Below are 21,333 nucleotides of genomic sequence, written 5' to 3' on the forward strand. Positions count from 1 at the left end.
TACAGTAAGTGGTTAGAAAAAAAATGAAAAAAGTTTGGGGCTGGGGATTTAGTTCAATGGCATAAGCACCTGCCTGGCAAGCACAAGATCCTGAGTTTGATCCCCAGTACCCAAAAAGAAAAAGGAAAAGAAAAAAAATTTACAAACAAATCTCAAAAACTATGTTGCAATTTCTTCTACATATTTAAAATAATGTCTACTAGAAAAGCCTAGTGTAGTAGTAAATGTCTACAACCCCAGCACTCAGGAGGCTGAAGCAGGATTGTCACCAACAAGTTTGAACCCTGCCTGGACTACCAAGTGAGTTCAAGGGGGCTGGGGATATAGCTAAGCGGCACAGAGCCTCCCTGGCAAGCGTGAAGTCAAGGGTTCAATCCCTGGCACAGCCCCACCCAAAAAAAGCATCACAGTGAGTTTAAGACAAGTCTGAACTACTATACACCAAGACCTTGCTAAAGCAAAAACAAAAAATGGCTATCTCCTATCTTGTTTTTCCCCTCCTTGGCAAGCAGATCACAACTGGTCAGCAGTGACCACTGCTGCACAGACACCAAGGAGCCTGACAAACATCCCTCATACACACACTCACCTGCAAAGTCACTGCTGAGTCCCCCGTACAAGACTTCTGCCATCTATTCCATCTTGCATATTCACTCCCAGGTTTAAAGAATACTCAACTTGCCGGGCGTGGTAGCTCACGCCAGTAATCCCAGCACTCAGAAGGCTGAAGTGGGAGGATCATTGCGAGTTCAAGACCAGCCTGGGCTACAAAGTAAGCTCAAAGCCAGCCTGAACTGCATAGTGAGACCCCATCTCAAAAAAAAAAGACCAAAAATAAAAAAAAAAATACTCAGCTTTGCAAACCAGACAGATGAATTCAAATTCCAAAACCAATCACCATAATCACCTAAGTAAGTTTCAAATTACCGAAGAGGCTTTGTTTCTCATCTGAAATAGTCATTTGAAAGGCTAATGCGAACATTAAAAACAGTGTGCATGACACACGCTATCAGTACTACTGATATGTAACTATTAGGGTTTAAATATGAAGTGTGCCTCAAAGACTCCTGTATTGAGGCCATGATCCCCAATATAGCAATGTTCAGAAACAGTGACTAAATCCTGAGGGCACTGACCTTTTATGTATTTACTTATTTTTTGTAACAGACTGAATCCAGGACCTTGACACTAAATTACATCCTTTTTTTTTTTTTTTTTTTTTTTGAAATAGTGTCTTACCAAGTCCCTAGCTCCCCTAAACTGGGCTTAAACTCAGAATGTTTCTGCCTCAACCTCCAAAAGTACTGAGATTACAGGCATGTGCCACCACACCTAGTTAGAGGCACCCACTTTTAAATGGTTTTTATTTTGAAAAATGTTTTTAGTAGGAACAGAGAAAAATTATTCTACTGAATATTACTAGGTGCTAACAATGTGACTAGTAGAGCTTTTCCAATCCATATTCTAAAGTACATGGAGTCCAACACTAAAAGTCAAGAAATCCCCCTCTCAGCAGGACATGGTGGCACATGCCTGAAACTGCTGCACTCGGAAGCTGAGGCATGAGGCCAACCTGGACTACACAGTGAGACCCTGTTCGAAAACAGAATCCACCTCTCACTCCAACTCTGCCACCACTCAGGTAGGTAACTCTAGACTGAGTCTGAGTGAGTGATTCTGGAAAAGAGCAGCGCTAAAAAAATCTTGCAAAGGAAAAGACTTAACAGAGAGATGACTAACATGCTCAAGGTCATCCTCTTAAACCAAGCTGGCTAATTCCAAGTTTTTAACTAATGAACTTCACGCATTTCTCAATTACAATAAATGCTTAAGTATAAAAGCATTAAATGAGGGCTGAGGATTTAGCTCAGTGGCATGAGCACCTGCCTGGCAAGCATGCGGTTGTGAGTTCGATCCCCAGTACCAAAAAAAAAAAACAAGCGTTAAATATCATGCACCAAGGGGCTGGAGATTTAGCTCAGCGGCATAAGCGCCTGCTTTACAAGCAGGCAGTCGTGAGTTCCATCCCCGGTACGGATAAAAAAGGAAAAAGACAAAAAAAAAAAAAAATCACGCACCATTAGGTAAACTATAAATAAAAAGTATATATATTAATCTACATCATTTTACAAATCACATGTAAGTAATCTTTGAGTTAAAAACTCTCTAACATCCAGACATGGTGACAGATTTGTAATCCCACCACTATGGAAGGCTGAGGCAGATCACAAATTTAAGCCCAGCATGAGCAATTGAGCAAGACTGTGTCTCAAAATTAAAAAGAGGCAGACCGGGGATTAGGGTCAACAGCATAAATGCCTGTCTGGCAAGCGCTAAATCATGAGTTTGATGCCTGGTACCCAAGGGAAAGAATAAATTTTAAAAGAGGCCCTGAAAAAAAAAAAGCCCTGTCCTTTCTTTTGTGGGGGGAGAGAGATCATCCCGTTCCCCCCCCAAAAAAACAGCCAATTCCAGCTACACAGTTCTGAAAAATACATAAACCTAAAAGAACCTCATTCGAAGTGAGTTCAAGCCCAGCTTAAACTGCATAATAAAACAAAGTGTCTCAAAAAGATTAAAAAGGGCCAGGAATATAGCTCAGTGGTATAAGGACATGTCTGGCAAGCATGGAATCTTGAGTTTGACCCCCAATACCCAAAAAAAAAGGAAGAAATTTTAATTAATTTAAATTTAATTTTTTAAATTTTGGGTCAGGCATGGTGGCACATGCCTGTAATCCCAGCACTCACTTGTAATTCCAGCATTCAGGAGGCGAGGGTAGGAGGCCCTAGCATCATGGTGAGTTCCATGCCAGCTTGGGGCACAAAGTAGTTCAAGGTCAGCTTGAACTGAAAATGAAAATGTGTCTCAAAAGACCAACAGCCAATGAAAGTACCTACAGCCAATGAAGCAGCAGGAATGACTCCACGGGCTGGGGATTTAGTTTGGCAGCATAAGCGCCTGCCTTGTGCTTGTGAGTTCATGAGTTCAATCCACGGTATCAACCGAAAAAAGAATGACTCCATTTTTTAGACTGCGCAACTGGAGAGATGGAAATGCTAATTAATTAACTAAGATTTGGAAGATTAAGGGACAAAGAGGGGACTGGGAAAAAATGAGTTTGAATTTGTCAAATTCAGTTTAAGGAGCCAATATAATATGTAAGTGGGAGATGTCAAATTTGACATAAAAGCCTAGAGCAGAAGTCAAAAGAGAACACTTGTGACTCGTCAGCACACACACGGCATTCAAACCCCTGAGAGCGGGAGGCAACACCAAGGAACTGGAGGAAAGGAGCAGAGATCCTTGGGGTGTTCCAATATGAAGAGGTGGAACCAACCAAGGAGACTGCAAGGAAGAACCAACCAAGGAGACTGCAAAAAAGCCAAGGAAGTAAAGAAAAGCCAGTGGAGTGTGCTATCCTAGAAGCCAAAGCAGAAGTGTTGCAAAGAAGGCAGGTAACCACTGTACCAAATGCTACCTTACAGTCAAATATACTTGGTGATTTTTGACAAGAACTGTTTCATTAGAGTGATGGAGTTTATGTTACAGTAAAGAAAAGTGAAGACAAGTAGAAACAATTTTCTTCAAGAAGTTTCAGGGCAAACGGAAGCAGGAAAACTGGGTAGAGGCTACAAGAGACAGTGTAATTAAAAAAAATACAAGCATCCAGAAACACAGTGTGTGTCTTGGATGGAATGAGCTGGTAGACAGAGGAATGAATGATAAAGCAGGAGAACAGACACCATTTGATCTTCATCCATAGCCCAGGGAAGAAACTGTACTAGGCTAGTGGGAAACATTTCCAGAACACTACTGTTCTTTGCAATACTAAAGGGAAATCCACATCCTACAGGAGGCTCACAAGAAGGCCTGGGCTACTTTCTAAGAACATTTGTATTTTGTATTTGTATATTCTCTCATGTGAGCTCAAAATAACATCATGAGGTATTCTTTAATGTCACAGATAAGGAACTCAAACAGTATATGCTTAATGCACAAAGTACAGTGTTAGAGCTATGTTTCAAACCCAGGTCCTTTAAGAGTAGAGACACATCTGGGGCTGGGGATTTAGCTCAGCAGCATAAGCACCTGCCTCGCAAGCAGGCGGTCATGAGTTTGATCCCCGGTACCGATTTAAAAAAAAAAAAAAAAAGAGTAGAGGCACATCTTTTGTACTCCACTACTTAAAACCTCATTGAATTTGGTATTCAGTGAATTATGACACAAAAATTTGGTTGCAGTATTCATGATTTTGTACTTTTCTTAAAAACTAAAATCTGTGTCAACGGGCCGAGGATTTAGGTCAGTGGCCTGAGAGCCTGCCTGGCAAGCATAAGGTTATGAATTCGATCCCAGTACCAAAAAGAAAATCAAATCAAATCAAATCTGTGTCAACTGCCTCATGACTTGCTACCCTTTCAGTTAAAACAATGCCCTGGTGTGGTGCCTGTAATCCCAGCACTCAGAAGGCTGAGGCAGGAAGATCCTGCAAGTAGAAGCTAGTCTCGGCTACACAGTGAGTTCAAGGCCAGCCTGAACTGCATAGAGACCCTGTCTCAAAAACATACACACACCAATATGATACTCATCATTTTTGGTTCTCATCCAATTAATTAATTAATGAGTACCAAAGTACCACTGTAAGGAAATAATTTAGGGGGTTAAAATAGCTGTTATTTTTTTTCAGGTTCTTATCCTTTGGAAACACACTGATTTATGGATGACAGTACACAAGGTGTAGGATTTGCTGTAAATACTCCAGGAAAAAAAAAAAAAAAAAAAACAGTTATAAGACCATGAAGTTAGGGCAACAAAATGCTGGTAACTGCTGAAGCTGCTTGATGGGTACATGCAAGTTTACTTTAGTATTTCACTTTATATACAGCACAGGTCCTTCTGACTCAAAGTTTCACATCTCTTCAAAGCCTGCCTGTAGTTTCTGCTCAATCTTCCCTTTAAAAAAAACAAAAGTTAAATGTTTCACAGCTTACAATTTTCTTTAGTCCTCTCTATAAATGCAAATCAGGGGCTTCATTCTAACCAAACTCAGAGAGAGATCTACTAAGTAGCATCAGCGTATCTCAAACACATCAAAATCATTCTTCAATCCCATCAATAAAGGCTGCACACAGTACCCTGGGCAAATCCGTAAGGACAGTCCACCCAGTGCCAGCCCTTTTGCTGTTTCATTACTACATCCCCATAATCCTGGGACCCCATGTTTCCTAACAGAATTATGCATTACCCAGTGCAGTCCTTGAAAAGACTTGTATTCAACAGCTTGACTGAGGCAGGCTTCAAATTTGCTCAATCAACCTTCCTTGACAAATACAGGGGCTAAGAGGAATTGATACACAACTTCTGAAAGGGTGACCTGAAAGCCCAATACCCTCTGCATTAGAATTAATCCCTTGTGCCTCCATTTTTGCAAATACAGTATTAGGCTGTTCACCTACATATGTAGGTACCATCAGGACCAAAGTCCTAGTATGTGAAAGTTGAGCTCTACAAATAAAGGGCACTGCTAAGCAGAGTACTGACAAATCTCAAAAGCCAATGTTATATAATTCCACAACTTTAACCATAAGCTGGCAGAGTAGGAAGCACCACAGTTAATACCTATTTTAAGATGCCATTTTTTTAGTGAGCTCTGATGGCACACACCTGTAACTCCAGAGTGATAGGAGGTTGAGGTAGAAGGATTGCAAGCTCAAGCCCAGCCTGGGCAACTCAGCAATTTAAAGAGAGCCTGTCCCAATTTAATTTTTCTTTAAAGAATAGATATATCAAGAGAAAGAAAGCCTCTGTCTGAGAGAGGGAGAAATAGACAGAAGGGGGTCTATGAAACAAAAACAAACTCTTACCTCCATCCAACAATACGAGTTCATGCTCTCTAAAATAGAAAGTGAATTTTAGGAACAATGGAGGTTAAGAGCAGCATATATTTATTGAGAGAAAGAAAGCTTCTGTCTCAGAGAATGAGTCCCAAGTAGGCTGCCCCCAAATTACTTTTTAAAAATCTTGGTAAAACCCTCATTGCTAGCACATTTTATGTTTGGTATCTGTTCTTCTACATTAACCTTGACATTAGAAGCTTATTCACTAGAAGCTTATTCACAGCTTACCTCAAAAACAACTGAAATCCTGCACACCAAGGACTTAACATGTTCTTTCCAGCTGCTAACCTACATCAAAACTGCGACATCTCTCCTCTAGTTCTAGTTTTGGTAATTGTTATCCAAAGTAATTTACTTCAAGAAAGAACTATCTAGTTTCTAAAACTTTAATGGGTTAAAATGTAGGCTGGCTAATCTATACAGAAATCTATGATTAGAGGCAATGTTTGATGAATTTCAACTTTACTTGGAACTATAAATATCTTAAAAATGAACTGGCTCCATTTTAACTTTTAGAAACAAACCTCTTCTTTATTAGGTCACTACCTGTCTTAAAATGTACTGACTTTCAGTTAGGTTGACTAAACATACCCAAAATCATATATTCCACTTTCACTTTAAGGCCAAATTTATTTAGCGAAGACCTACTCTTTTCTCATACAATATTATTAAGCCTTAAGAAATCTTAAGTTTGGCACAAAACATGTCTTTGAGCTTAAATGTCACCACATACTTACTGAATCAAACTGGCAAAACAGGCTTCGTAGTGGCACACTGAAACAGAAATAGTAAAAAAAAAAAAAGCTGCATAAACCCCTTTCTGACAATTAGTAGTTGTTGTACATCAACAGCACTAAACTTGGTTAAATTGAATTCATGAACAAAATGCTCATCTGCCCAAAGGAACTGTGAAAAGTCCCAGCACCTGGAAAACTACACAGAACAGGAAATTCTGCAGGTGCTGTAAGAAGCCACACCTTATCCAAGACCCAGAAGCGCCTCAGAATTTATTAAACAACCTGCTGCAGAATTCTTTTTAAATGGAAACCAATCACGAAGTCACATAATGCAATACTGTAGTTTTATTACTGATATAATCGACTGTACCCTTTCAGACTGTGCTAATATTAACTAAAGAAAGCAGGTATTTTTTACAGTGTTAGTGATGTCAGAAGTTATAGACAGTCTGCAATCAAATTTAGGACTGCTTCATGCACTCACCCACTACACTTTTCAAAAACAGTGCACTTAAGGGACTGTTAGGACTTGAAATAATTCGACTTAGGCAAAAAGAGGGACGAATCAGGTCAACTTGGTCATCGTCCTATTCAATGCAGGAACCAAAAGCTAGATTTTAAAGATTAACATATTTGTAAGGTTCAAAATTTTTTTGTATCATCGTTAGTCTAGCCTCATTTCTTTGTTTTAACTGACATAAACTTAACTTGTATCTCTCAATAAACAATTTTCTAAAATTAGACTGGAGCATGAAATCACTCATAATTACCTGTCAGAAACAGTTTTTCTACAGCTAAACAAATTTCGAAAAACAATCTTTCAATAAAAGATTCTACGCAAGTAAATGAAAAAAGAACAGTAAGATGGGTAATGTCCAAACATATTATATAAGACAGTAAACTATTAGAATAGCTAACACAGTAATTCTAGCAGAGGACTGGTGATACCAAGCTCAAGACAAATTAATGTCTAATAAAGCAACTTACCATTGACATTTACATTTTTGTTTACATCTTTTTTTTTTTTTTTCCTTTTTATCGGTACCAGGGATCGAACTCACGACTGCCTGCTTGCAAGTCAGGCGCTTATGCCGCTGAGCTAAACCCCCAGACCAGCATTTACATTTTTGTAACATCAGCTACAACTAGCATCTGAAGGCTCTTCACAACTACTAAGTCAAATACAACACTGAAAAATCATATTAAGAACAAAAATCCCTCTCAAGAGCATATTGTCATTGAACTTAGAGACATCCAACAGTTACTTGATACCTAAGACTTTAAAAAGGAAAAAGTATTCATTCAGTAAGTCAGAACAAGGAAGTTTAACACATGCACTAGTAGAAGCTATAGCTTTGTGGCTCTGTTCAAGTCATTGAAATTAATCAGTTTTCTGCAAAACACATACAAAAATAGATACTTATTGTTTGTAACTTAATTTATGAGCAAGAGGGGGTCAGGGATGTAGTTCAGCAGCACAGTGCCTGCCTAGTAGCATGAGGCCGTAACTTCAATCCCCAGTACCCCCAAAAAAAATTTTTTTATGAGCAAGAGTATTCTGTCTCTAGCCAGGCGTGGTGGCGCATTCTTGTAATCCCAGCACTTGGGAGGCTGAGGCAGGAGGATAGTTGTGAATTCGAGACCAGCCTGGGCTACAAAGTGAGCTCAAGGCCAGCCTCAACTGCATAGAGACCCTGTCTCAAAAAGATAGATAGATAGATAGATAGATAGATAGATAGATAGAAAGAAAGAAAGAAAGAAACATAGATAGATTGATTCTGTTTCTGGAAATCATGCTAATAACAATCTTTTACTTACAGCTAGAATTCAGAATATTTTCACAGGCCCTTATTGTGGCCAAAGACTTCAAGAGTACCAACCCTGGGCTACAGAAATAAAGTGGGAAAGGTGAGGAGGCACTGCAGCAAAAAATGAACAAATTTCAATTCGCAGACATTTCTGATGTTTAGTCACAGCATTCACATTTCTAACCAAATTTCTCACAAATGAATCTACCTAATGGCAAAATATGAAGGACCAATTAACGTCTAACCAACCTAAAAAACCGAAAAGGAAGAAAAAGGAACTAAAGAAATAACACCTATCTCCATATTTACATACTTCTAGCCCTCTCAAAAGACTTAAACTTGTTAAATTATCTCAATGCTCCTGGGACCGGGATGGAGACACAGAGACAGAGTCAGGTTTCTGCAGAAGAAACAAGCACAAAGGGATTAAGTGTCTTCCCAGCAAGTCCCCAGTGCAAATAAAACCAGGACCCAATTATTTAGCCTACAAAGTCTAAAACCCCTGCCTTCTTTAGGATAATATTTTGTAAAGTGCCCACAAATTCTCTCAAGCTACAGAACATCACAGAACAACGCGTTTAATCAGGTCACTATGCAGAACTAAGGGTTTTTCTTTTTACTCTGTGTGTTCTACCTGGGATTGAATCCAGACCAAGCTACATCCCCAGCCATTTTTATTTTCTTCTGTAAGTCACAGTCTAAGTTTTCCAGATTGATCTCAAATTTTCAATCCTCTTGCGTTGGTCTCCCTGGTCACTGCAATTACAAGTGTCCACCACTACACCAAGAATTGAGCACCCTGATCAAGAAAAAATTGCTTACCCCAAATTAATAAAATGAACTAACAAAATGGTCTTTAAAGATGCAAGGTGTAAACAATGCCCATACTGGAAAAAATTTTCAAAGGTCATTTTAGTCTTTATATCTTACTAAAGAAATTCTCTGCCAGGGCTGGGGATTTAGCTCAGCGGCATAAGCACCTGCCTTGCTAGCAGATGGTCGTGAGTTCGATCCCCGGTACCGATAAAAATGAAAAAGACAAAAAAAAAAAAAAAAAATTCTCTGCCAAGGAGCAAAGGGGGCCAAAGCTGCTCCCTATTTTATACATATATCAAACCTCAAGCTACTACAAAAATTTCAGAGACATGCTATACTTAAAAGCCTTTTCCTCCAAAATAAAATCTTACAGCAACAATTTCTGAGCATTATTTTTGTAACTGCATGACATAATTCAAATATGCATTTTAAATCAGGAATGATGGCACACAGTTGTAATCGTAGCACACAGGAGGCTGAGGCAGGAGGATCACAAGTTCAAGGCCAGCCTGGGTTCCAAAATAAGTTCAAGAACAGCCTGAACTACACGATGAAACTGTCTCCCAAAAAAAAGGGTTTTAAAAACCATTAGCATCATTTATTTTTAAGATATTTATATTTACAGGTTCAGATTACTTAAAATTAGTTGCTCTGCTCAGCCTTCATTACGTTTAGGCAAGATTCCCACTTTCACTCAAACGTTACTTGAACTACAATGGCTGCATTAAGATACTTCCTAAATTGACAAAAGAAAAAAAACTAAGCAACACAGAAAGCTTCCAAGTTTCCAAAACAGACCTTTTATTTGAAATCATGCTAGCTACCACACTATATACTGCATGAAGCCCACAGAATGATAAATGAAGTTACTTCTGTAATACGATGAAATTTACTTCTTAGCAAAATCTGTCAAGACAATTTGCAACTGTCAAAAGGGAAATCATTTTCCAAGAGTCTAGAAAGCCCTGCTTACTGAAGCAGTGTCAAAGCAGTTTGTTTAATCCTTCCAAACCCCAAAATATCTAACATAAGCCACAAAACACTAAATGAAACAGGCACTGAAATGTCGGTGATTGATCAAACACCTAAAGATTTCTTCCTATGTGTCTGGTGAGCTGATGGCCCTATGTCCACCCTACCCCATACATGTCTTCAACTATAAAGTGCCAGGCATGGTGGTGGTACATGTCTGTAATCCCAGCACTCAAGAGACTGAGTCAAGAATATCGCTGCAAATTCGAGGCCAGGCTAGACTATATAGTGAGTTCAAAGCCCGCCTGAACTATAGTCAGACCCTGTTTCATAATAAAAAATAAGTAAATAAATAAAGCAAATATCGCACTCCCTAATATGAATCAAAATACTAAAGAGTCCAAAAGCCTCCAACAAATTTTACTTGAACTATTTGGGAGAAAAAGCCAACAACTCAGTATCATGTATTCACATTCTGAACATTAAATAAAGACTCAAAAGGCTTCATTTCTATCTCTTTTAGGAATTGGATATAAACTACTTCCATCTGCCTGTAGGAGACTACTCAGATATCACATTGACCAATCACAGAATATTGCCTGTTTGCCCAGAAAGTACCAGACTATGTGAGCCACTGCCCCTTCCTCTCTCTCTTTTACACTCAGTCCTTGAATGCGACTGGCTGCTGGGCCCTGTTCTAAGCTTCACGAAGACATCTACTCTGCACCTGCTGCAAGCTCATTTCCATTCACTTTTTGCGCAGTCCTCATGACCCTGTGTGGACCTTCTAACCATCCCCTTATCAGACAATTATGCTAGGAAGATGCATACCACACTTCTTCCAAACTTGAGATGGGCAGTTTTCCTTTAGCCCTTTTCCATTCCTCTGAAACCAAAAATCAGATCAGGCTTCATGAGCTCTCTGATCCTGGATGCATACACTTCCAGATATGGGATATACTTTAATGTCCTCCATTTTCCATTATCATCCCAAGATCCACACAACCTATCCTCCTGACCCCCATCTCCAGTTCCTTTAAATTTGGAACATAATTCTCTTTAATTTTTCCCCCAAACTTCTGCACTCGACCCTTCCTTATACTTTTAAGGACCTAAAAGTTTTGAACCCTTTAATCATGAAACTCAAATTATTTCCATCTTTCCCCGTACTCTTGAGCAACCTATTTTCCTAACTCTCTCCAATCTAAATAGCGCCTTCCCGCCCTACACCTGGGTATCCTACTTTCCCCACCACCACAGGACGACAGGACATCCCTTTCTAGCCATATCCATGCCTACACCCCTATCTTGTCCTCCCCTTTCTCGTTAAAGGTGTCGTGCATTCCCTTACATTTCTACCTGTGGAAATACCCTGTCTTTCCACCCTCCTTCCCACCTGCTGCTCTCTTCTCCATACAGTACCCTAAACCGGTGCTTCCCTCCCTCCACACAGGGCACCTGACCTGTACACTTTGCCTCCCACCCCATCCTCACTTCCCTTTCCACACTTTCCACCTCCTGCTCCTCAACTTCTCTCCACACTTCCTGCCCTAGAAACATTTCCTTCAATCTGTCCCACCTCATCGCCAGTCCAAGATCATTCCCCTCCTTCCTCATCACCACTCTCTTTGCCCCTCATTTCACAGGCTCTCAATGCCACCCCACACACACACACATACCCCAGTATTCCCCCTAAACTCAACGCCCTCCTCCTGCTGCCCCCATCTGTATTTCCCCGGTGAACAATCTCCATTTCACTCTCTCCTGCGGTTTATTTACTGTCCCACACACCGCGAACCAAACCTCTTCTCCACCAAACTGCCCTTCCTCACTGTTTCCATTTCACTCCAAAACCCCTCACACTCAGCCCCTGCTCCAATCACCCTCTCCTCCCACCCCATATCCCTCTCCCCTGAGCACCAGTCACCTGCCCTTTCTCCCCTGGCCAGTCAACCTCTGCGCCTCCCTCCTGGTTCCTAAATACCACCTGGCCAAACACACTCTCGGGTCTTCAGAGCCCCTAGGCCTACTCTCACACACACCTCTTACCTGAACACCCTCCATTTCCCTGTCACCACTCAAGGGAACCCCCTCCGTCCCTCTCGAGCCCAGCCTGCGGACCACACTTCCCTCAGCCCCAAACCCTCCTCCACCATTCCCCTTCATGTGTCCCATGGCCTCCTCCAGGTATCTACCCCACTCCCTGCCTCGCACACGTAGCCTGTGCTCACCCGCGCTTCAGTTCCTTCCATTCCTGCCCTGGGTCCCCAATCCTCTCCCTCCATTACCATCGCACTCGCCCCGACCCCCCCCCCCACTCCGCCACCAGCCAGAACGTCCTCCATCCCCCTTGCGCACGCCCAGGTCCCCGGCCTCGCCAAGCCTGCACGAAGGAGCTTCCCCTCCACAGGGTAGGGCCCCCCGACCCTCTGATCGCCCCCAAGCCTGCCCACACCCTCCGCGCGCCCCCGAGCCTCTCTTCTCGCTCCTGCCCGCAATGTCCTCCAACACTTGCATGGAGCCCCTTTTCCTCCACCCTGCTCAGCGAGGCCAGCGCCCGTACCCGCGCTGCCCACGCCCTCCTGGCGCCAGGGGCCAGGCTCCGTCCCCCGAGGTGAGGCGGCTGCTCGCTGCCCTTGCCCCCGGCGGCCAGGGCACCGCGACGGAGACCGCGACGACGGCGGCGGCGACCACAATGCCCGAGCCGCGGGACCGGGACTGCGCCCTGCTCCCCGCCTCGGCCGCCGCCGCCGCCGCCGCTGCTAAGGACGCACAACAAACAATGCGGGGCCCGGGCCGGCTCCGCCAACCGCCTCAACAGCCGCCTCAACCGCCCTCCCGGGACAGCCCGCCGCGCAGGCGCCTCCTCGCCGCAGCCTACCCGCGCCGCCGCGCTCTGCCCGCGCCCGGTCCCCGCTCCCGCTCCGCCGCCGCCGCCACCTCGCCCGCCCGCGTCTCCGGCTCCTCAGCCCAGCGGCGGCGGCTGCGGCGGCTGCTTGCCCTGGTGGCGCTCGCGTCTCCGGTCCTCGCTCCGGCGGCGGCGGCGGCGGTGGCGGCGGCGGCGAACACGTGACGCCGCCGCGAGCGCCCATTGGCCGAGGCGGGGGGCGGGCCCCGCGGCTGCTGGGGAACGGAAAGCCCGCCCCTCGCTCCCCGCGCGTCCCTCCACGCGCGCTCTGCCGCACCTGAGAGCGCCGGCCAGCGCCCGCCACCACCTCCTGCGCCAACTGCGCACCTGGGAGCGCGCAGGGAGCACGCGCCGGCGGCGGCCCCAGGCACCTGCGAGAGAACGCTTACGTAAACTGCGTCCCTGCTTCCTTCCAAGCGCTGGGCCGCGGCCCGCTGCAGCAGCACCTGAGCCCCGCTGCGCCGGCGGCGTAACCGCTGGGGAGGGGAGGCGAGCTGCGCAGGGAGACTAGCGAAGTGCACGGAAACTTCGTAACTTCCGAACCTGGGAGTGGCGCCTGGCGGAGGCGGCGATTAGGCCTCCCCAGAGCCCTGTGCCCCCCGGGCGGGATGCTCCACGACCCGAGCCACAATGCAAAAGAAGGAGGCGCCGCAGTGCCTCGCGGAGTGGAGGAAGGGCAGGCCAGCAATTTTTTTTTTTTTCTTTTTGAGATAGGGTCTCAATATGCAGTTCAGGCTGGCCTTGAGCTCACTTTGTAGCCCAGGCTGGCCTCATACTCACAAACGATCCTCCTGCCTCAGCCTCCTGAGTGCTGGCAGCACTTTGACCTATTAGAAGATTTGGAGCACCTGCAAGCTGGCGGTCATGAGTTTGATCCCCAGTACCGATAAAAATGAAAAGGACAAAAAAATAAATAAATAATAAGATTTGGAGCCCCAGGCTCCATCCTCGACACTTGCCAGTTGTGTGACCTTGGCCAAATTACAGAATGACTCTGAGCCTCAGGTCTTGGACCAAGAATGCCACCATAGGACCATAATTACGATTCAGGAGCTCTTGGGAAGATGCCACAAAACAATACATGTGTCGGTTGTGGTGGTGAACGCCCTATAATCCCAGCTACACGGGAGGCTAAAGCAAGAGGATCATAAATTCCAGGCCAACCTAGCCAATTTGGCAAGACCCAGCCTCAAAATAAAGGACTGGAGATGTAGCTCAGCACTACAGTACAGTACCTGTGTAGAATGTACAAGACCCTGGGTGCAATCCTTGGTGCTGAAAAAAATCTTTATGAATTCTTTTAGCACATAGCAAACAATGAACAGAAGTTGACAGAATCACCTTTCCTACTCCTACCGCAGAGTTTACCCAGCACCTCCTTACCATCTTCATTTTGAATCAGTCAGTATCAGGCAGTCTTTAAAGCAATTCCCAGCCTAAGGCAAAGGACCTAGATAGAGCCCAAGGCCAGAGGGATGGAAGGGGGACCTGCCACTCCAGTCCCCTGGGGGCTCAAAGTAACAGCTTTATGCCATTCACATAATAAAGTAAAAACTCAGAATCACAAAGGAAAAGACTTTGGTGTTCAGGCCTTGGCTTCAAGGTACACACCCTTCCCTTTCCTCCACCTTGACCCTTCTCACACTGAACTATCTAACTGTTCTTTCCAGAGTTCGTGCCAATTTCAAGCCTCCCGAGGCAGGTGCTTGGTCCTAAATCCTTACCCCAGACCACACATACATCTCTTCTTTTATCCCTCTAAAACTCCTAAGTGTTCTCATCAGTCAGCTCAAAACACATTCTCTTCAGAGCTCTCTGGCTGCCTTCAGATATCTGATCTAAACCAGAGACAGCAGACCTTTTAGAGTGTCATAGGTTCACCACCACTGATCTAAACTCTCACTTTGGATAGCCTGTTAAACGATATACTCTTAGGGCACTAGACTATGACTGTTTAGCTGGCTTTTTCCTTCCTGGGTGGCATAGCAATATCCAGACAAGGTCATCTTTCTGCCTAAGAAAGTTAAAGAACACTACACTTGCACAGGAGATGGAATTTTAAAAGATGTTTTGTTTTGTTTTGAGACACAGTCTCACTTTGTAGTTTGGACTGACCTTGAAAAATCACTGTGGGGGCTGGAGATTTAGCTCAGCGGCATAAGCACCTGCCTTGCAAGCAGGCAGTCATGAGTTCGATCCCCGGTACCGATAAAAAAGAAAAAGACCAAAAAAAAAGAAAAGAAAAATCACTGTGTACCCAAGGCTGGCCTTGAACTCCAGGCAGTCCTCCTGCCTCAGCCTCCAGAGAGTGCTGAGATCACAGGTATTTGTCACCATGCTCAACTTCAAAGGTGGGTTTTGTGGGGTTAACGTAAATCTGCCAAGGAAGAAAAAACACTGTATAAAGATCCAGATTCACCACACACTGTGTGACCTTGGGAAATCTCAGTCTCATCTATCACATAAGACATAACATTGCATATCCCCATCATCAGGCACATTCACTGAGAACACATCTAAGGTATTCATCATGATGTCCAACACAGTCAAATTTTTAAATTTTTCATGTGTTGCATTAAGGATTCAAGAATATCTTTTATTTCAATATACCTTGAGGGGGCTGGGGATTTAGCTCAGCAGCATAAGCGCCTGTCTTGCAAGCAGGCAGTCGTGAGTTCGATCCCCGGTACCGATAAAAAGGAAAAAGACAAAAAAAAAATAAAAATCAGTATACCTTGAGGGTTTATAACCCCAAGCACTCAATATGAAAATATACAAATAATACAGAAGTAAAGGATGTTTAAAATTTCAAGTGTCCTGGCCAGGGATATAGCTCAGCAGCATGCAAGGTCCTAAATTTGACTGCTGGTACCAAAAAAAAAAATTTTTTTTTTTCAAGTGACCCTTTCCCTGTCTGCCAAAGTTAAAGGAAAGAAGGTTTATTTCTCCTTCTACCACAATCGCATCTACCAGAGCAGCTAATACTAAAGTTTTCATGTCCCACATTATATGTCCAGAATGAGGGAAGGGACTTTCAGAAAATTATATATCTGTAATATGTATGACAAACTCAGCATAGAGAAAAGTCAGAAACAATCAAACATCAATAACTACTGCTTAAGCCTGTGAAATAGCACTGGGTATGAGGAACAAAGGATTTGAAATCCTTATGTATTGTTTTTTTTTAAGGGCTACAAACATATAAAACTTTTTTGGAGGGGCTGGGGATTTAGCTCAGCGGCATAAGCGCCTGCCTTGCAAGCAGGTAGTCCTGAGTTCGATCCCCAGTACCGATAAAAAGGAAAAAGACAAAAATAAAAAATAAAAAACTTCTTTGGAGCTGCACGTGGTAGTACATACGTGTAATGCCAGCACTCAGGAGGCTGAGGCAGGAAGATCACCATGAGTTTGAGACTAGCCTACACTACATAGTGAGTTCAAGTTGAACTTGAACTGCACAGCAAGACCCTGTTTAAAAAAAAAAAAAGAAGAAAGAAAAGGAAGGAAGAAAGAAAGAAAGAAAGAAACCCTTCATGATGAGCATTTAAGTTCTTTCTAGTATTTCCAGTATTATAAACAAGTAAAGGTAATGGATATTGTAAAACTCTTCAGCAGAAATTGTTCAGAAATCCCAAGTTCAAAGACCAACACCTCTTATTTCACACATTCATTACAAGAATATTTACTGAACACCTACCACAAGATTGTTCCTAGGTTGGAGAGCACCCCACCAGTTAAATGCATTAAGTTTCTCATAGGAGGGACATGGTATGATCCAAGAAAGGGAGGAAAAGAAGTCTGTCGACACATCCTTGGCCTTGGGCTGAGCCATACTTATAAGGGTGCCTGGTGAGGGGAAATGGATTGTCCCCAACACCACATTAGTAGGTATTTTTGTTACTTTGCTCATTGTTGAAACAGAATACTAAAGTTAAAGGAGAAAAGGTTTATTTCTGCTCACAGGCAGGGCAGCATAGCCGAGGGGCTTCACAGTGAAGAAATAGTTCATGGCAGACAGAAGGCAGGAAGGCCAAAAGCAACTAAGTAGTAAGGTAGCAGCGGTAAACAGAACAACAGCTGCCCTCTTCCTGTCCCTTGTATTCTATCCAGGTTACTGGATAGCACTCCCACTCAGGGCAAGGCACTCTTAATCTTAGCATCCTATGAATCAATCCCAGCATCACACACTCTAGCCGCCTCCAAAAAGTTCCACCTGTGACCACATGAGGCTTTGGGGGGACATCTAGATATAAACCATAACAGTAGGAAACAGACCCTTCATGCTTCCTGAGGCTTTCATCTCCCCACTGACAAGAAAAAAAAAAAAAAAAAGAGGACCTTGAGACCCAGAAAAGGATGGGAATTGCCAAAGTCACCCAGCCAGGAAAGGGTGCAGTTGACCAGGGTGGACTCCCAAATCCAGTGCTCTTGGTCCTGAAAGACACTGCTTCTACAGAAGTTGCCCATCTTTGTTTTTGGTTTTGGTTTGGTTTGGTTTGGTTTTGGGGATTGAACTCACAACTGCACATTTGCAAGGCAGGCGGTTATGCCGCTGAGCTAAATCCCCAGCAAGATGCCTATCTTTGAAGAACCACCCTGAACTAGAGTAAAAAAAAATACCTCTGTGCTGTCCATGCAACAGATGTGACTTTTAAATTTATTTAGAATTAAATAAAATTCTAGGGCTGGGGATTTAGTTCAGCGGCATAAGTGCCTGCCTGGCAAGCACAAGGTCATGAGTTCAATCCCCAGTAAAAAAAAAAAAAAAAGAATTAAATAAAATTTTGGCCCTGAATCAAGGCCGGCAGCTTCCTGACACTGTTGGTTTCAAGCAGGAGCCTAAAGAGATGTCTTTTTATCATCTGTTGGCCATTTCAGAACTTCGTCAGTGAAATGGTCAGTTCATTAGAAAGAAACAGCTTGAAGCAACCCCTCCCCACCTAGTGAGTGGCTGTGAGTGTGGCAGGCTCCAGTGGCCCAGAATAGGAGCCACTGGCATTTACTGGGACCTGCACCATCCTGGGACCTGGAGCCAGAGAAACCAAGCAGCCCCTCCCCTCTTGCCTGTTTTGTTTTGTTGAACCTCAATATACGTGAAAGTATGGACAGCTATTTTGAAGAGAATGAGAGACTCTGTGACAACCATTAGTGATTTCCCTAATGTTTGGTTTTGAAGACCTAAAATGCCTTCCTCATTCTGTTTGGATCAGTTTTATACTATGTTGTTTTGTATGAATTCTCTGTATGTGAAGACATGGACAACTATTTGGAAGAAAGCAAGAGACAATATGATAGTGAAGTTTTCAGGTCGTCTAGCTTTGAAATTTATATCTCTTACATTGCTTTCTTATGTCCTATTTTGTTCTGTTTTGTTGTGTTTAATTTTACCCCTTCAAAATAAAAAATAAAAAATTAAATAAAATTTAAAATTCAAATGCACTAGGTGCAAAGTGCCCCTAATCATATATGGCTAGTGGCTACCCACAAGGAACCACACTGATAGAAAATATGTCCACCATTGCAGAAGTTCTGTTGGTCAGTGTGACTTAGAGGAGCAGTTACACGACAACAAGTAGTAAAATGATACCTTACTTGCACATTACTTTCCAAAACTCTTGCCCTGGGAGGTAGAGACATAGGTCTGACCTCCTCCTCTGTGCCTTCACCCCTCCATCAAACCCAGATCAATCTAGAGAAAGATTCTGAAGACAGAAAGCTGGCTCCTTGTGCTTCAGGTACAGGGAAGGTGATCGGGGACATGATACTCCTCAACTTCCTGCTATCATGTTTCCAAATCTACCTGCATCTCCAGTCATTCTGTCTTTCTAACCTCCTTTTACAAAAAACAGCTCCTCTCTACAAAGGCCAGGTCCTTCCCTGGTGTCTGCATGCCCTCTTTTCCTGCCCTCCAAGGAATGTCCCTCCTTAGCTTGTTCCTCTCTGATATGGTCAGTCCCTTTCTACTAGATTCTTTCCATTATTATCCAAACAGTCCCTTCCATTGTTTAAAAAAAGAAAGAAAGAAAGAAGATCTCCAGGTAATTCACAGGCACCTTCCAGTTTGAGAAGGGCTGACCCAAATTCAACAGCTCCAGATGCCAATCAGCACGTCTGAGGCCACAGTACAACTGCTGTGGCTGACAAGATGCTTTGAAATGGTGAATAACACCTGCTACCATCAAAATAAAACAAAGTGATAATCTTCAGTCATTTTTGCACAGCATATGCCTTTCTGGAATAGAAAAATCCTGGTAGAATGGCCTTTGTGCCAGGCTGGGCAAGGCATGCCTGTAATCCCAGCACTCTGGGAGACTAAGGCAGAAGGATTTCTGTGAGTTCAAGGCTAGCCTGAACTATATAGCAAGACCCTGTCTCCAAAAATAGAAAACAGAAAAGAAAAGAAACCAGAACTGACTTTGTGTTTATGTGAAAAGAGAAGTGAGTTGTCAGGCTCACATAACTGCATACAGGAATTTCACCTACATAAATGCCCAGTGGAAAAGCCACGCCGGATCTGAAAGGAACACTTCAAGAAGCCACTTCACCCTTGCAGTAAGCCTTGCAAACCATGAGGCGCCCAGGAAGAGAGAAGCCAGTTCGTCCTTCCCGCGACCCGACCAGCGCACCAGGCTGAGAACCGGCCACTGCCACCCTCCCCACTAAATGACTATGCAGCAAGTCTCCTCATACCCCTTTTTTAGATAACAAAACCCAAAGTACTTTGGGAGAAGAATCTACAAAAAGCCAGCAGAGACCTCCTGGTCAGGAAGCCCTCACTTCTTCCAGAGTTTTTTCCAATATCCCTGTTGCTTCTATCAATACACGTGCAGAAAAACCTAAAGTAACTGATGAGGGTTTCCTAAGAAGCATCATCCCAGCAGAGGACTGAGTCAATTTCCTAGAGGTCTGGAGAGGAGGCCTAAATTCATCAGCCTCAAGCATAAAACTTGGCCGAACTCTCCCCCATTTTACCTTTAAATCACATGCATGCAAATTTTACCTTTTATTCCTATGTTGTTTGTTTGTTTTTTTCCAGTACTGGGAATCAAACTCAGTACCTTGTGCTTGCCCGGCAGGCATTTGTCTCACTGAGCTATACCCCTGGCCCTTCCATGTGTGTTTTAACATAAAAATTTTCCTCCCTTTAGGAAGAAAATGTAAAGTCTGCATTCCCTTTAAGTAGAAGGTCACCCTCCAGGAAGATGTACCTTGCTTATCCTATGGCTTGGAGTAGTGCCTGGCAAGCCACCACACAGTCCAGGTGTAATTATCCTAACAGCCAGCATTCACCAAGCATTTTAGTGCTCAGGCTGCACCCTTGTATGAAGTTCATAGCATATATTACACCTTTTTCTTTTTAAACAAGGTCTCATGATATAGTTCAGGCTGACCTCAAGCTTACTGAAGAGCCAAAGCTGGCCTCCAATTCATGACGATCTTCCTGTTTCAGCCTCCTGAGTACTGGGACCACAGACATACATCACCACACTAGGTTATGCTTGCTTTGTTGCAAAGGTAGGGTCCTGGGAACATACCTTTGCATATACAAAGCAAAGCACTGTACCACTGAGCTATAACCCCAACCCTAAATACATTATGTCTTTAATCTTCACAACAACTCTATGAAATAAGTATTTTTTCTAGTGGTGGGGATTGAACCCAGGACCTTGTGCATGCTAACCAAGTATCACAACCACTGAGCTACATCCCCAGCCCTAAGTAAGTACAATTTTTAATAATAATGTACAGGCATGGAGAACACAACTCTGAAAAGGTGATTAGGCCACACTATATTGCAAAGCTGGTAAGTGGAAGACCTATGATCCGCCTGGAGCTCTCAATTTGCCCACTAGGGTTTGGAAAGCAAACTCTCAGACTTTCAGAACAAAAAGGGCTTTAGAGCAGCAAAAAAGCTCCAGGAAACTTCCCAGATCCAGTATTTCACAAACCTGGAAAAGTATTCGGTGGTCTGTGAACCTCTGGGTAGACATATTTTCAGGGGTTCACTAGTTCTCTATTTTCTTTCTTTCTTTCTTTTTTTTTTTTTTAGGGAGGGTACCAGGGATTGAACTCATGGCCTTGTATTTGCTGAGCAGGCACTCATGCTGCTGAGCTAAATCCCCAGAACCAGTTTACTAGTTCTCTAAAAGGAGTTTCTAAATGTGAGTCTTGGTTTCAGTTATAATCTACTG

The 21,333-nt window shown here is 43.5% G+C and overlaps 1 protein-coding gene and 1 non-coding gene across 3 annotated transcripts in view; one reads left to right on the top strand and one right to left on the bottom strand.

The window, feature by feature from the left end:
* Nucleotides 1-13,252, bottom strand: part of Strbp (spermatid perinuclear RNA binding protein) — a 153,548-nt gene extending 140,296 nt beyond the window's left edge. The window contains exon 1 of one of the 2 annotated variants that reach the window (XM_063227097.1): nt 12,797-12,937. The gene's annotated coding sequence lies outside the window, so the exon portion shown is untranslated. Of the gene's footprint in view, nt 1-12,796; nt 12,938-13,114 lie in introns of those variants that run through there. The other variant, XM_063227096.1, reaches the window with a different exon arrangement.
* Nucleotides 13,253-17,925: 4,673 nt separating this feature from the next.
* LOC111757106 (small nucleolar RNA SNORA2/SNORA34 family) lies at nt 17,926-18,062 on the top strand. Its single transcript, XR_002791489.1, has one exon. It is a non-coding gene; the product is annotated as a small nucleolar RNA SNORA2/SNORA34 family (small nucleolar RNA).
* Nucleotides 18,063-21,333: the final 3,271 nt, after the last annotated feature.

Source organism: Cavia porcellus, unplaced genomic scaffold (genome assembly GCF_034190915.1).
Source record: "Cavia porcellus strain 051 isolate PalLab524CR breed Dunkin Hartley unplaced genomic scaffold, mCavPor4.1 scaffold_1, whole genome shotgun sequence".
Lineage (NCBI taxonomy): Eukaryota > Metazoa > Chordata > Mammalia > Rodentia > Caviidae > Cavia > Cavia porcellus.